Below are 14,807 nucleotides of genomic sequence, written 5' to 3'. Positions count from 1 at the left end.
GCTATGAGTCGGAGGACGGCACATAACAACAACAACAACAACTCCCAGACTGCCATGTCTGGTATAAGGAAGAGGCAAATGTCCAACCCTGAATGGCCCAAACTGCAACCCCAGGAAGTCTGGTTGCCTTGTGTTTTCCGGGACAGTAGGCCTTTAAGACACAAGGAGTTAAAAAGTACTCAGACACCCTCCCTATCAAGGCCAGTTCCCTCTTTGCTGCTGCTGTTTAATTCCTCCTAGAGAACAAGATTGGAAAGACAATGCTAATTTAATTTGCCAGAATGAATAAAGATAAGATTGTAACCAAGGGTGATGAAGTGCTGGGAGAATATAATTCACATCCCCAAAATCCAGGCTCCCTCCATCATGACTGTCTTCCCCATGTTGGAGCTGATTAAGCCAAAATGATCACTGTTAATTATCTTTCTCTAGTGCTAGAGGAAGGCTGCCTTTCCCACCTGGGTGGTGGGCGCGTAAGAGTTTTTACAATGGACAAATCAGATTAGGGGAGGAAGAAGCAGGGGTTTGTGGGTCACCTTGGTGTTCACAGGTAGCTGCTAGGGACAGACACTTAGAGAACATGTTCAATAGTGAGCCATTCACCATCCACCCCCTGATTTAGAGTCCTGTATAACAGGAAGACCCTCAACAAGATGGATTGACACAGTGGCTGCAATAATAGGCTCAAACGTAGCAAGGATTGTGAGGATGGCACAGGACCAGGCAGTGTTTTGTTCTGTTGCACATAAGGTCGCTATGAGTCAAAATTGACTCAATGCCAGCTAAAAACAACAACAACATTCCTGGAAGGTGTTTCTGCATGAACCAGCAAGTGGGTTCATGACTGAGCCCAATAGCAAACAGTCCTGCCAGTCTGGATCCAGAACACTGGGCACTGGGGTCAGCACTGGGAGCCGGGCACAGAGAGGACATCACTAGTACAGAGCAGAGCATATGTACCCCTGTGCACAAGAAGACTTTTCATTCATGCACATAGGTGTTGTTTCTTATCCATGAAGCAAGGAGCATTTTCATGGTGCCTATGGGTGGTACCTCTGGTAGCATAGTGCCTAAGGCACTTGACTGCTAACCACAAGGCTGGTGGTTCAAACCCACCAGCCACTCCTCAGAAGGACGATGGGGCAACCTACTTCCGTAGTGACACTGCCTCGGAAACCCAAGGAGGGGTCACTATGAGTCAGGTCTGACTCGAAGGCACATAACAACAACAACATGGGTGGTATCAGGGTATTCTTAGGTGCTAGTTCATTGCCATACACAAGGGTATGATGTAGTTAGAGGCACCCATATTCAAACAGCCCTGGGTAAAATTCCTTGCCCGTTACTAACTAATTGTATGACCTTGACCAAGTTGCTTCTCTAACCCTCAGTGTCTTCATCTGAGAAATAGAGATGTTAATAATACTCATCTCATAGAGTTCCAGGGAGGACAAAGAGAGAATGCCTGAAAAGAGTCCTTCTTGATGCTTAGCACACAGTCAGGCACCATGATCACTAGTTTTCATCAATGGTATTATTACAGTGATCACCTGGTTTCTCCTTCCTGGGTGAACATGGGAGCATGTCTATTGGTGCATATGGTGATGGACCAACAGGGATGGTCATAGACTTCATAAGGAGTCAGATTTGTGGCCATAGGAAGAGACCTTCCTCTCACATTCAAGGTGTTTTTCCATCTTTCTTTGTGGCTCAGAGAATGAGGACCCAGTGCTGGCTGGGAGGGAGGGAGAGAAGGTGGAAAGCTGCTCCTCCAGGGCCAGAGTTTGGGCTTTATTCAAAGCTGGAGGCTTGCTTTGCTAGAATTGGAAGCAATTTGCAGCAACACAAAAGGATGCATTAGTGAGAGAGCCAGGAACCCCAGCAGGAGGAGGCTGGAGGCTGGGAAAGGAAGGGAGGAGCCAGCTGGAGAAAGAGCGATTCCACTGCAAGCACAGCACGTACACACCTGGCCAGAGGCTGGGCTTCCATTCTCAGGAAATAGCTAATCCTCAATGCAGGTGTCTGGCCTGGCAGATGAGGAAGGCAAGCAGGTTCCCCAAAACCTGCCAAGACTCGGGAGCTAAACTTAATTTCCTTTGTTATGGAGTCTAAAATGAGGACAACTGGATCTTACTGGGTTGGGGGCTGGGGTGAAGGATCCTGGGACTCAGGTTCAATATGGACTGGAATCTTTCATGGACTGAGGAGGAAAGTAAAGTCAAAATCAAAGATGGAAGGGTTTGGAGCTGGGCAGCCTGTACCCAGTGTGCATTCAGGGAGGGAAGGCTGGCTGTAAGTGGGAAAACGTGTGAAGGCCCTGAGTTCAGGGGATAGGAGTAGGTGACAGACTATGGTGCACAGGTGGCTCAGAGCAGGAGACTCAGGACTAAGACTGTGAGGGGTGGGGATGGGGATGTAGTGCCAGGTGTGTGAGGGGCCTGACAGCTTCAAGGAACAGGAACTGGGATCTTAGCTCCCCACCCCAACCCTCTATGACCCCTCAGGATCCTGAGCAGTCCTGTATTGAAGGAATATAAGGGACCCCAATTTCAAGAGATCAGAAAAACATAGAGAATTGGGAGTAGGAAGCTCTTGGAATACCCAGCCCTGTAAACTTATACACAGAGAACCCCAGAATCTAGTGATGGGAGAGATTTGTCCAAAGTCTCTGTGATAGTTGGAATTATTTTCAACAGATATTCACCACCTGCCCTCTTGGGGCAGTGTCTATTTCTCCACCCTACTGATGTAAGTCTTGCCCATATGGCTTGTTTTGGCCAAGGGAATGTGGGTGACATGACAGCTGCTAGTTCTCAGTCATGTTTGTAAGAAGCATCCATGTTTCTGTTCACCCTCTGTGCCTGGGCCATTTTAAATGAAAAGAACATGTCTTCGGGAGCCACTGATCTACAAAGGATGAGAAGCACAGAAGCAGAATCAAACCCCGAAAGCCTGGTGCCCAGCCCAACCAGCTGGTAACCTGAGATGGAGCTGCCCCAGCCGTCCACAGACCCGTGAACAAGATAAGCAAATGCTACTGTTGTAAACACTGTGCTATTTTACACAGTGTTATCAGGGCAGCAGCTGACAGATGCCCCTCACAGAATGTCAGAGACTAAGCTGGACCTAAACCCCAGGGAGCCCACAGGGAATAAAGACCTGTTTTTCCACCATCTCTGGATGACATTATAACCAAGCTCCACCTCCCAAGTGGCTGTTTGGACTACTCTAGCTAGGGATGGTCATCAGCAGCAGAAATTCATCTCAGACCGGCCAGAGACCCTGCAGCAGTGGTGGATAAGGTCAGCAGGTAGCTGCAGAGCAGAGCAGGCCCAGGAGGGGAGGGCTGGGCAGCAAGCAGCAGAGTGAGGAACAAGTCCCTAAGGTCTGGGAAGGGTCACAGGGAGAAGACAGGTGCAGAGGACCTGGGTGACGATGCCCCTTGGGGATGTCTCTCATGTAGTGAAGAGCTCTTGGGGTGTGGAGTGAGCAGACAGGGAATAGAAGCCCTGCTCCACGTGCCCTGCTCTGTGACCCAGGTGAGTTACCTCACTACTCCAAACTGGTGAATGGGGATAGGAACCCCATGTCCCAGCACAGCAGTGGGGAGTAACAGGTTGAAATACGCACCGAGACCAGATCCCTAATGGAAGGGACCTCCCTCCCCAGCAACCCCCAGCATGGGCTCCACAGCCCCACTTCTGGGGCTGTGTCCTACTCCACTGCTTCCTGGCTGCACAACCCAGGACAACCCCTTCCCCTCCCCAAATTTCAGTTTCCTCATCTGCAAAATGTGATGATAATAGCACCTCCATCCTAGAGTCATGGTGAGGGCCCTGTGAGACGTGTAAAGTCCTTGCACAGGGCCTGGCACAAAAGACATGCTAGGTCAAAGGCAATGGGATGACCATGAGCAGCAGGGTCAGAGGAGCCTTTCAGACAGTGGAGAGCCCTGGATGCACATGAGGGGTTCGGATCATTTCCACAATTGTCATCCTTTGTAAGTGACCCTTCCAGAGTCCCACCATGGAGGTTGTGGCTGTCCTTCTCCTGTCTCCACACCTTGCCCTCCATGTCCTGCTTTGTCAGGTCTGGTCTGGTCCAAGCTTTTTCAGTGGAAATGGATTCTCTGTGCACATGGAAATCTCATGGAAAATAGTAACTTCACCCACTTCATTAATGATGAAAGCAAAAATATCTCAGTGCCTTCCTTTATGCCTTTATGACCAAGCAGGCTGTCCCCACATGGGAGAGGCTCATCAAAAACTATTTGGAAAACGTGCCTTCCTTTTTATGCCACAATTTTTTAAAAGCAGTTTCCACTCTACTGCCTGTTTCCTTTTTCCCTTCTTTTTCTTTTAAATGAGAGTATCTCTTGTTCATTATTGTGGAAGATCTGCTAAGGGAGATAAATGTAGGAAACTCGGGAACTTCTGGAGAGATATGACTCTTTCCAAAGTATTTATTTGCAGTGTGAAATGCAGCCGAGTGTGAGTGTGTAAATCAGGAGGCTATTAGGGTGCAGGTTGAGCTGTTTTGTAGTGGATCTGTCTGTAATTACCCTCTCCTCTTGGTGCTCACGGATTCTGTTGCAAGTCGTGACCCACTGGGAAATGGAAAGGGTTTACCTGGGTTTGTCAGCCCTGCAACAGTCTCTCAGGAGACAGCAAAGGCCTCACCTGCTCTCTCTCACCTATACAGTTCCCTTGAGCCCAGATTCCTTTTCTAGCCAACTCCACCTTGGCGTTCTACATCCTAACTCTGGTCCAATCTCTGACCTCTGCCCATAACCTTGGCATTGAGTCTGTGAGTCTTGCTCTCTGTAATGGCTTGGCCCAGCCTCTTGGGTCCTTCCCAAGACAACACAAAGCAGACACCTTGGCAAATGGACTGGAAGCTGCATTTCATGCTGTCCTCAGATCTGGCCAGGACAGTTCCCTGACCTGGGCCCCATGCTTTAAAGGACACTAATGGGTCCCTCCTCTGGCCTGTGCCTCTTCCCTTACAATAAGCAATCCATGTGCTAAAAGGGATGAGTCCATCAGAGATTGTCCACCCACCCACAAATTTAGACAATGCTTTGCTCTCTGGGATCCCTATTCCTTCCCAAGCTCAAGTGGGCCTCTCCTCTGGGTCCGTCTTCCTGATGCTGTGTGGTGAGCTCACCAGGCCTGGAATATGTGGATGGGGATGACCCATATATGTAGACCCCTCAAAGAGTGAAATGGACCTCAAGACAGAGGTGGGGGGCCCAGGGTGCTCTCTTGTATCTCCTCATCTGGGTGAGTGAAACTCCAAGCAGCCTGAGAATCTTAGAATCCAACCTGATCTCCCAGGTTACTATAAAGTTATATTTGTCAAAGTAGCAAATAGAACATATTTTATTTAATAATGCGCTATAACTTTTAGATAATCAGATACATGGTAGATGGGCCTTCTTTTATGCTCTTGCCCTCGATCCCTCGAATGTTGGGGACATCCTGAAATGCATACTGTGCCCAGACAACAGAGCTTGGGGGTCAAGGAGAGGAAGACTGTATCTAGGCAGGTAACATGGCCCCTTCTTACATGATTACAAGTAGAGGGAGTCAGGAGGCTTTCTCTGGTCCAGGGACAGGTGGAGTCCTCACCAGCCACCATGTTCCACTTTTGCACATGCTTTTCTCTCATCCTAGAATGCCCTCCCAGTTCCCATAGTTCATCTTTGCCTTCTCAGGGCAGGTCAAGTCTGAATTATTGTGTCTCTTTCAGAGCATTGAATCCTGTCCTGTGTGGATATGCCCCAATTGTGATGAACTAATGATCTGCATAGGGATTAGTTCAGTCCATCTCCCTCCACTGGTCTGCAGACTCTCTGTATCTCCAGCACCATAGTCAGTGCACAAGAATGTAGAGTGGATGAGTGAATGAACAAATGAATGGATACATGAAAGGGGTGAGATCTGTGGCAAATCCTGTGACTGGCTAATGTCTGGGGCCTAAGAACCCCCTATCCCAGTGCCATCTCATCCTCAGACTCATCTCGGTGACCTCCTCTAGTTTCCCTTCTCCTGAGATCACTCCCTCCTCGGAGCATTTGCCATGCTGCTTCCTAGATGGTCTCTCTCCCCACTTGCCTCCCCGTCCAGACTGGGGGCTCTGATGGCCAAGATTCACCTCTAGGGCCCCACTTCCTACCTAGGGCAGGCCACAGGGTGAAGAAATCAATTGAGTATTTGTTGAATTGATGAATGAGGGGCATTCGAGAGAAAGGAGGCTCCCAGTTCTACTCAGGTAAAAATTCTAGCCCTTTGCTCTGTCGGCTGGCTGCTGGTGCCTCCTCCAACACCCCACCAACACACACACACACACACACAAACACACACACACACGTACTGTCTATGGCACAGATTTGACTATAGTCCTCAGAAGTCCTGGGGTGGGGGAAAAGATGCAAGAAATAAGACAGTCCCTTGTAGTTGAGGACGCTGGGAGAAGAGCTGTCAGAAATCCGAATCACAGTGAAGCTGGGCCTCCACCTCACCTCTGATAGGAAGGAGACGTCAGCTTATGTGACACCATCCTCCCAGTGGCCAGGCTTCTATGGGACAGGCATGGGGGTGTGGGGTTAGGAAGACTGCAGAGTAATTAGTACATGAGAGGTATTGGAGGGAGCAATGGCTTACAGCTCAACCTCTTCCCTTGGAGTTTGACAAAGTTCTACCTCTTAAAATTTATAGAATCACAGCATCTTGGGGCTGCAAGGACTTTCCTGAGTGCTTAGTGATAATCTGCCATGCTAGGATCCGTGTGGATTATCAAGTGCATATTTGCAACATTTGCACATACCCACACACACTCATGAGAATGTTATCTTTGCCCATTGAACTTCTACTCTTCTCCTGCCTTCTAAACAAGAATGTTATCTTTTCAAGATGGTTTCTGAATGTGGGGGTGCACACACATGGTGCCAACCAGGAGGATCAGAATGAAGAGAAAAGCAAAGGAGACACCAGAAAGGATTAAAAACAAATGAACAAACTCACTGCCATTGAGTTGATTCTGACTCATAGTGACCCCTCCTTGGATTTCCGAGGTGATAATCTCTAAGGAAGTAGATTGCCCAATCTTCCTTCTGAGGAGTGGCTGGTGGGTTTGCACTACCAGCCTTCTGGTTAGCAGTCAAACGTGTTTGGTACTATGCCACCAGAGCTCCAAAAAGAATAAGTACGTCTTTTTTATGTCACGAAGTTGGGGGTGGGGGGAGCTATCAGAGAGAGGAGGCAGAGAGAATGCTGCAGGGCTGTTGTCTGGGGAAATTTGGGGGCTTTGACTCATGAGAGGCCCTGTAGTTCTCCCATGTTCAGGAATGGGAACTTCAAAAGTGTTATGGGGTGGTAAATTTTATTTCCTTTAGTTTTCTGGGTAATTGAAGAAAAATAGTCATTCCTCATAAAAGTACTGAACTGTTACTGAACTGTTTCTATTAATACAACACAGAGTTGAGAACAGGCCTCATAAGGCCCCAGTTATAACTAGGTTACTCCATTATGAAGGATGCAGACATTGTGAGCTTCTCAAGAACAGGAATTGGGTCATGTCTATATCCCCACTGTCTAGGCCCTGGCCTGTACAGAGGAGACATTTAAAAAATAATCACTGAACAAGAGAAGAAAGAAATAAAGAAGGACCTTGAATTTTGGGAGTTCATTTTATAGTCAGAGATTGTGGGCCAAGATTAATGAATGTCTGGGTGAAGAAAAGCCTCTAGGTCCAGTGGGCTGGGAGCAGGAGGCAGAGCTGAACCCCAAGGTTGAGGGACTTTCACCCAGTTTCAGGGACATGGGGAACAGAGTGTTGAGACTCTTTTCCACAATCCAGTCACTATGAGGAGACATTCTTTATACCAAAAGTGATAGGGTGCTAATCGTGGGAGTCTAGGTATGATGACATGTACAAGTGTGCTCTATGTGTGGGGATGTGATGCATGTGCACACCCAGAACAAGGATTCACCACACACCCAGCACATCAGCATCTTTGAGAAAAAGGCTTTAAAAACAAAGGTGAAATTCCCTCCATGAATCTAAAGTGTATGGAGCTATTGTACCAAAGAGATGGAAACAACCTAAGTGCCTATCAACAGAAGAATGGAAAACCAAACTACGGTGCATACACACAGTAGAATACTATGCAACACTAAAGAATAATATTGTTGTTGTTGTTTGCCATCGAGTTGGCCCCGACTCAGCGACCCCTCCTTGGGTTTCCGAGGCAGTATCACTACGGAAGTAAGATTGCCTAACCTTCCTTCCGAGGAGTGGCTGGTGGGTTTGAACCGCCAGCCTTCTGGTGAGCAGTCAAGTGCCTTAGGCATTATGCTACCAGAGCTCCTAAAGAATAATATAGAATCTGTGAAACGCTACATAATGTGGATGAACTTGGAGGATTATGCTAAGTAAAATAAGTCAATCACAGAAGGACAAACATTGTATTAGTTCACTCCAGTAAAAAGGAAAGGTTTATATATGGAAGGAAACTGTCTTTGTGGGTTACCAGGGATAGAAAGGGAAGGGAAGGAACACTGCTAGACAGGTAGAGAGAAGTATTGATTTGGGTGAAAGGAAGGGCAATGTACCAAAATTGAGTGATCAACACTGTGGCACTGAGGAAGAGGAAGACATAGAGAGGTACACAGGAGGTACAGACAACAAAGATGAACCCTTCTACATGTACAGTACTGTGCTGTCAGTGATGCCAAGCACTGATCTACAGGTGGATAGGTGGGTGGACAGGCTGAATGATCAGGTATGTCTAGCCAGGAGGGAGTGTGCCCATGACCATGTACAGGGTTGACAGACAATGTTTCTACAAGCTTATTTGTATGTCCTGTAAGAATGTCTGGGTGGAGGACAATCATGAGAGAAGGGCTGTTTATGCACAGGAACACAGTTCAGGGGGCAGGAGTGCATGGAGGGATGGACACAGGGAAGAGGTAACTATCAGGAGGAAGTGGGAGGGGAGGTGTTGCATTCGGGTAAACTGTCAATGTCATCCAACAACGAGTGGGTGAACTACTGTATGGAAAGTGAATTTGCTCTGTAAACTTTCACCCAAATCACAATAAATAGATAGATACATAGATAGATACATAGATAAAACAGAATGTCCACAGCCAGCTACCCAGAAGGAGTGAGTAGTTGGACCTGTGGGCTCAGGACCGTGGTCACAGGGGACAACAAGCTCAACTGGCATAACATACTACACAAAAACATTGTTCCACATCCTACTTTGGTGAGTAGCAACTGGGGTCTTAAAAGCTTGCAAGAGGCCATCTAGATGCAATGGTGGGTCTTTCCTTGTCCAGAGCAAAGAAAAATAAAGACACATGAAAACAAGTAGTCCAAGGACTAGTAGACCTTGTGATGCTCAGCCTATATGACCATGAGACCAGAAGAACTAGATAGTGCCCAGCTACCACCATCAACCACTTGGAGGGGGATCAGTGCAGGATATCCTAGATTGAGTGGGAGAGCAATGAGGAACAAAATTCAAAATCATTTTTAAAAAAAAATACCAGGTTTGCTGGTCTGATATAGCCTGATGAGACCCCTGAGACTATGGCCCCTACTTATTCTTCAGGTCTGAAACTGAATTCACTCCTGTGGTTTCCAGCCAAATAATAGACAGGCATGTGGGGTGAATATTTACATCAGGTAGATATACTCCTTGGAGAGATCAATCATGGGGGAACAGAAGGACAGTGTTTGCACAGGGAGACAGCTCAGGAGGCAGGAGTGCATAGGAGGGAAGGACACAGGGAAGAGGTAACTATGGGGAGGAAATGAAAAGAGAAGTGTTATATTGTGGAGAACCACAGTCAGTGTCATGAGACAGAAAGTGTGTGAACCACTGTATGGAAAATGAATTTGCTCTGTTAACTTTCACCCAAATCACAATAAAAAATAAATAATAAAATCTATGGAGCCGCTGAGTCTTCCCCCCTCACAAATACACTATTTTGCATGTCTATGGTCATTAAAGCCACCCATGCTCCCACACTGCCCAGCACAGTCACTGCTGCTCTGTTATTGACATGGTTTTAAGAAATTAATTTTTAGAGATACAGGTTCTGTCTCCCACTCCTGAGATTTCCAAAAGTCCCAGCACAGGGCACATGATGAGGGGAAGATATAAACAGACAGAACTATTTTATCCAGGAGGAAGCCAAGGCTCCGAGAGGTTAACATTCTTGCCTGTGTCACACAGGAATCAGTAATGGGGTTGCTAGGCATGAACCTGGCATCCCCAGACTCCAGACACCCTCCGCCTGTGACCTCCAGTCTTCTCTGCATCCAGGCCCTCCAGCTTTTGTCAAGCCTAATCCTCTTTTATTCCCTCATCTCCAACAAAGCCTCTTTCACCCTCCACCTTGGTGCTAAGGCAATCTCTCAATGTCCAGCCAAAACCAAGAAAAAACAAATTCATTGCTGTTTAGTGATCCGACAAGAGAGTGATAATTAGTAGATGTGATTTAAGTAATAAAGCCCTTTCTGGTTGAGCCATTCTGGGCCAAAGAGAGCAACAGGGCCCAAACTCAGACACCTGCATCCGTCTAGTGCCTGTCCTTCCATGAGGGCTCATCTGCCCCCTCATTGTGGCTGCCACAGATCTGGCCACCACAGCCACACCAAGACATTCCAGGAGAAAAGCCTTGGGCTTTGGGCCCTGATGTGGGTCTGCTGTTTCCAAGCTGCATGAGTCTGGGTAAGATGCTTCACCTCCCAGAGCCCCAGTTTGCTTGTGTGTGAAATGGGGGTGGCGCTGCATATCCCACAGGGGTTGTTGTGATGTCCCAGCACCATGTGGGTTTCAGCATCTTCTCAGGGTCCCTGGTGCTCTAACCCCCACTGGAGGTGCTGGGAGGAACAGCTTGCTTGGAATTACTCCAGTGAAGGGATATTGCTTGACTGGATATGGGAAATTCAGGAATGCAGGACTCAAGCCCAGGGTTAGGGGGTGGGATCGGGGCATGATGTCTGCAGGGAGCTGATGAATAAATCACAAGTCATTCAAAGGCAACTGAAGCTCACCTGCCTCCACTGAACTAGCTGTCTCCCTCCCTCCAGGTGAGGGTGAGGAATAAATAAACAGCAACCGCACACACACATACTTGACCATCCAGAATGGCAGTGTCAGAACAGAGATCCCTTCTGTGATCAAACATAATCTTAATACTAACAATTACTGTTCACAAAACACCTACTCTGTGTCAGGCCCTGTGATAAGTACTTTATATGCAATATCATATTTCTGTCTCACAAGAAGAGAGGGGGTTCCAAAAAGACAAAAAAAAAAAAAAAGCCTCATTTCACAGAATTGCAAGAAGGTCAGAGAGAGGCACAGAAGATAGGAGATGGGCTCTAGAGTCAGACCAGTGTGTGGCTTGAATCACAGCTCTAGCACTTGACCACTGTGAGACCTTGAAAGTTACTTAGCCTCTCTCTGCTTCAGTTTCCTCACCTGTAAAATGGGAGAGTGACAACTTTGTTGGGCTCTTTTGAGGCTCTTTTGAGGATGCCTTGAGCAAATGAGTCAGAGTCTGGTATGTAGTAATTGTTCAGCAAGTGATGGCCCTTGTTATTATGAGTATCATAGCTGTTTAGTCATTATTCCTACATTAAATCTTTCCCTATGCTGTCCCAACTCCCTTGTTGGGGGGTTGTGTTGAAACCAACCAGGAAAATGGCACTGCAGCCCCTCATGAGTTTAAGTCGCTACAGAGAGTTAAGACTTTCCTGCTGGGAGGCAAAGAAATACTTTTCCTGAAGAAAGAAGACTCCTTCCCAGGCAACTCCTGGGCACTGTAGAGTTCCAGATGGCTGCAGGCCTAGATGCAGGCCTAGACTCCTGGCATGTTGCCCTGTCTGGGCATGGGACCCTATTCTCTGGCTCTAGGAGGAGGATGGGGTATGAAGCCTGAACAGGCAGTGGCAGAATCATCTCAGAACATGGATGTGTCATTTGCTTCCCACCCCTCACCCCTTCTGGCCCACTCAGAGTCTTCTATGGTTCCTTCTCCCTTCAGAATAAAGAGGAGTCTCCACTGGTGTACTGCAAGGCCCTGCATGATCTGGCTCCTGGCCTTCCCCAAGTGCTCCATGTCCACAGGTGCTTTTCAGTCCCATGTGACACTCTTGATGGCCACAGGGCCTTCACACAAGTTGTTCCCTCTGTGTGGAGTAGTCCTCCGTCCCCTCTTCCCCAACTCAGATCAGCTCTGACATCACTCCCAGAGGGACACTATCTCCAACCTCCCTTGTCAAACTCAACCCTTATTAAGAGGATAGGCTTTCATAGCACAATGTTCCTCTTCTTCACAGTATTTGAAATGCCTGTAAATTCACGTTGAATTATGGGATTATATCTGCCTCAACTGGACTAGCAGCTCCTTGAGGGCAGGGACTATGCCTGCTTTTGCTCACAAAGTAGCCCCACAGCCTTGCGTGTAGAAAGAACTCAATAAATATTCATTGAAAGCCTCAAAGATCACTTTAGTGCAAGGGTTGAGGGATTGGGCTTTGAACCAGGTTTCCTGGGTTTAAGGTTGGCCAAACAACTGAGCCCAAAAATATATGAGCCAAACATTAACAGAATTGAAGGGAGAAATGGGCAGTTCTACAATAGTAGTTGGAAACTTTAATATCTCCCTTTCAGTATAGATAGAACATCTTGTTGGAAGATTAGTAAGGAAATAGAGAACTTGAACCACACTGTAAACCAACTAGACCTCACATACATATACAGAACATTCCACTCGACAAAAGAATATTCACAATTCTCAAGTGAACATGGACCATTCTCCAGGACAGTCCATATGTTAAGTCATAGAACAATTCTCAATAAATTTTAAAAGGTTGAAATTATATAAAGTCTCTTCTCTCCAACGACAAAGGGAAGATAGAAATCAATGCTGTTGGTGTTGTTAGATGCTGTCGAACCAACTCCAACTTTCAGTGACCATATGTAAAACAGAATGATACACTGCTCAGTTCTGCACCAGCCTCACTATCCTTGTTATACTTGAGCCAATCATTGCAGCCACTGTGTCAATCCATCTTGTTAGACTGACATCTTTTTCACTGACCCTCTACTTTACCAAGCACGATATCCTTCTCCAGGGAACGGTCCCTTCTAACAACATAATCAAAGTAGGTAAGACAAAGTCTGGCCATTCTCACTTCCAAGGAGTGGTCTGCTCCACAGTCAGCTCCTGGTCTTGTTTTGGCTGATGATATTGAGCTTCTCTATCACCTCTTTCCACAGATGTAGTCAATCTGACTCTTGCAAATTCCATCTAACAAGGTCCATGTGTATAGCCACCGTTTATGATGTTGAAAAACAGTATTTGAAATAAATAAGCCATTGGTCTTGCAAAATTCTATTATGTGATCTCCAGGGTCATTTCTTTCACCAAGGCCATAGTTTCCAACTACCAATGATTCTTCTTTGTTTTCAACATTCTCATTCTAATCACCAATAATAATCAATAATAGATCTTGATTGCATGTTTGGTCAATTTCAGGCTGCAGAAGTTGGTAAAAATCTTCAATTTCTTCATCTTCAGCTTTAGTGGTTTATGCATATATTTGAATAATAGTATTATTAACTGGTCTTCCTTGTAGGCATATGGATATTATCCTGCCACTGACATCATTGTACTTCAGGATAGATCTTGAAACACTCTTTGTGAAAATGAATGTGATGTCACTCCTCTTCAATTTGTCATTCCTGACATAGTAGATCACATGGTTATCTGATTCAAAATGGCCAAAGCCAGTCCATTTCACTCACTAATGCCTATGATATTGATCTTTATGCATTTCATCTCATTTTTGACACCTTCTAATTTTCCTAGATTCATACTTTGTACATTCCATGTTCCAATTATTAATGCATGTTTGCAGCTATTTTTTCTCATTCTAAGTCATGCTCCATCATCAAATGAAGGTCCCAGAGCTTTATTCCATCCATGTCACTAAGGTTGACTCTACTTTGATGAGGCAGGTCTTCCCCAGTTGTATTTTGAGTGCCTTCAGATCTGAGGGGCTCATCTTCTAGAGCTATATCAGATAATGTTTCATGGCTATTCATAGTTTTCCAGTAATATATCAGGCAGTGATATTTTCACTGCTCTTCTTAAGGTTTTCACTGAAAATCAATAGCAGAAGGAAAATTTGCAAATATATGGAAATTAAACAACATACTCTTAAATAACCAATGGGTTCAAGAAGAAATAATTAGGGAAATTAGGAAATACTTTGAGATGAATCAATATGTTAACATAAAGTACCAAAACTTATTGAATGCAGAGAAAGCAATGCTCAGAGGGAACACCTACTTTAAAAAAAAGATCTCAAATCAACAACCTAATTGTCCACCTGAAGAATAAGAAAAGTAAACCAATCCCAAAGCCAGTAGAAGGAAAGAAATAGTAAAGATTAAAGCAGAGATAATTAAAATAGAGAATAGAAAAACTATACAATCAATGAAAGCAAAACTTGGTTCTTTGAAAGGGTCAGTAAAATTAACAAACTTTTAGCTAGCCTGACAAACAGAAAAGAGAGAAGATGTAAATAGCAAAAACCAGAAATTAAAGTGGGGACATAAATACCAACCTTACAGAAATTAAAAGAACTATAAAGTAATACTATGGACAACTGCCATACAAATTAGCTAATCTTGATGAAATGGACAAATTTCTAGGAAAACACAAATTACCAAAACCAACTCAAGAAGAAATAAAACAATCTCAACAGACCTATAACAA

Source organism: Orycteropus afer, unplaced genomic scaffold (genome assembly GCF_000298275.1).
Source record: "Orycteropus afer afer isolate SDZICR_OR568_19922 unplaced genomic scaffold, OryAfe1.0 scaffold00031, whole genome shotgun sequence".
Taxonomy (NCBI): domain Eukaryota; kingdom Metazoa; phylum Chordata; class Mammalia; order Tubulidentata; family Orycteropodidae; genus Orycteropus; species Orycteropus afer.
Note: the sequence above shows the minus strand (reverse complement) of the source record.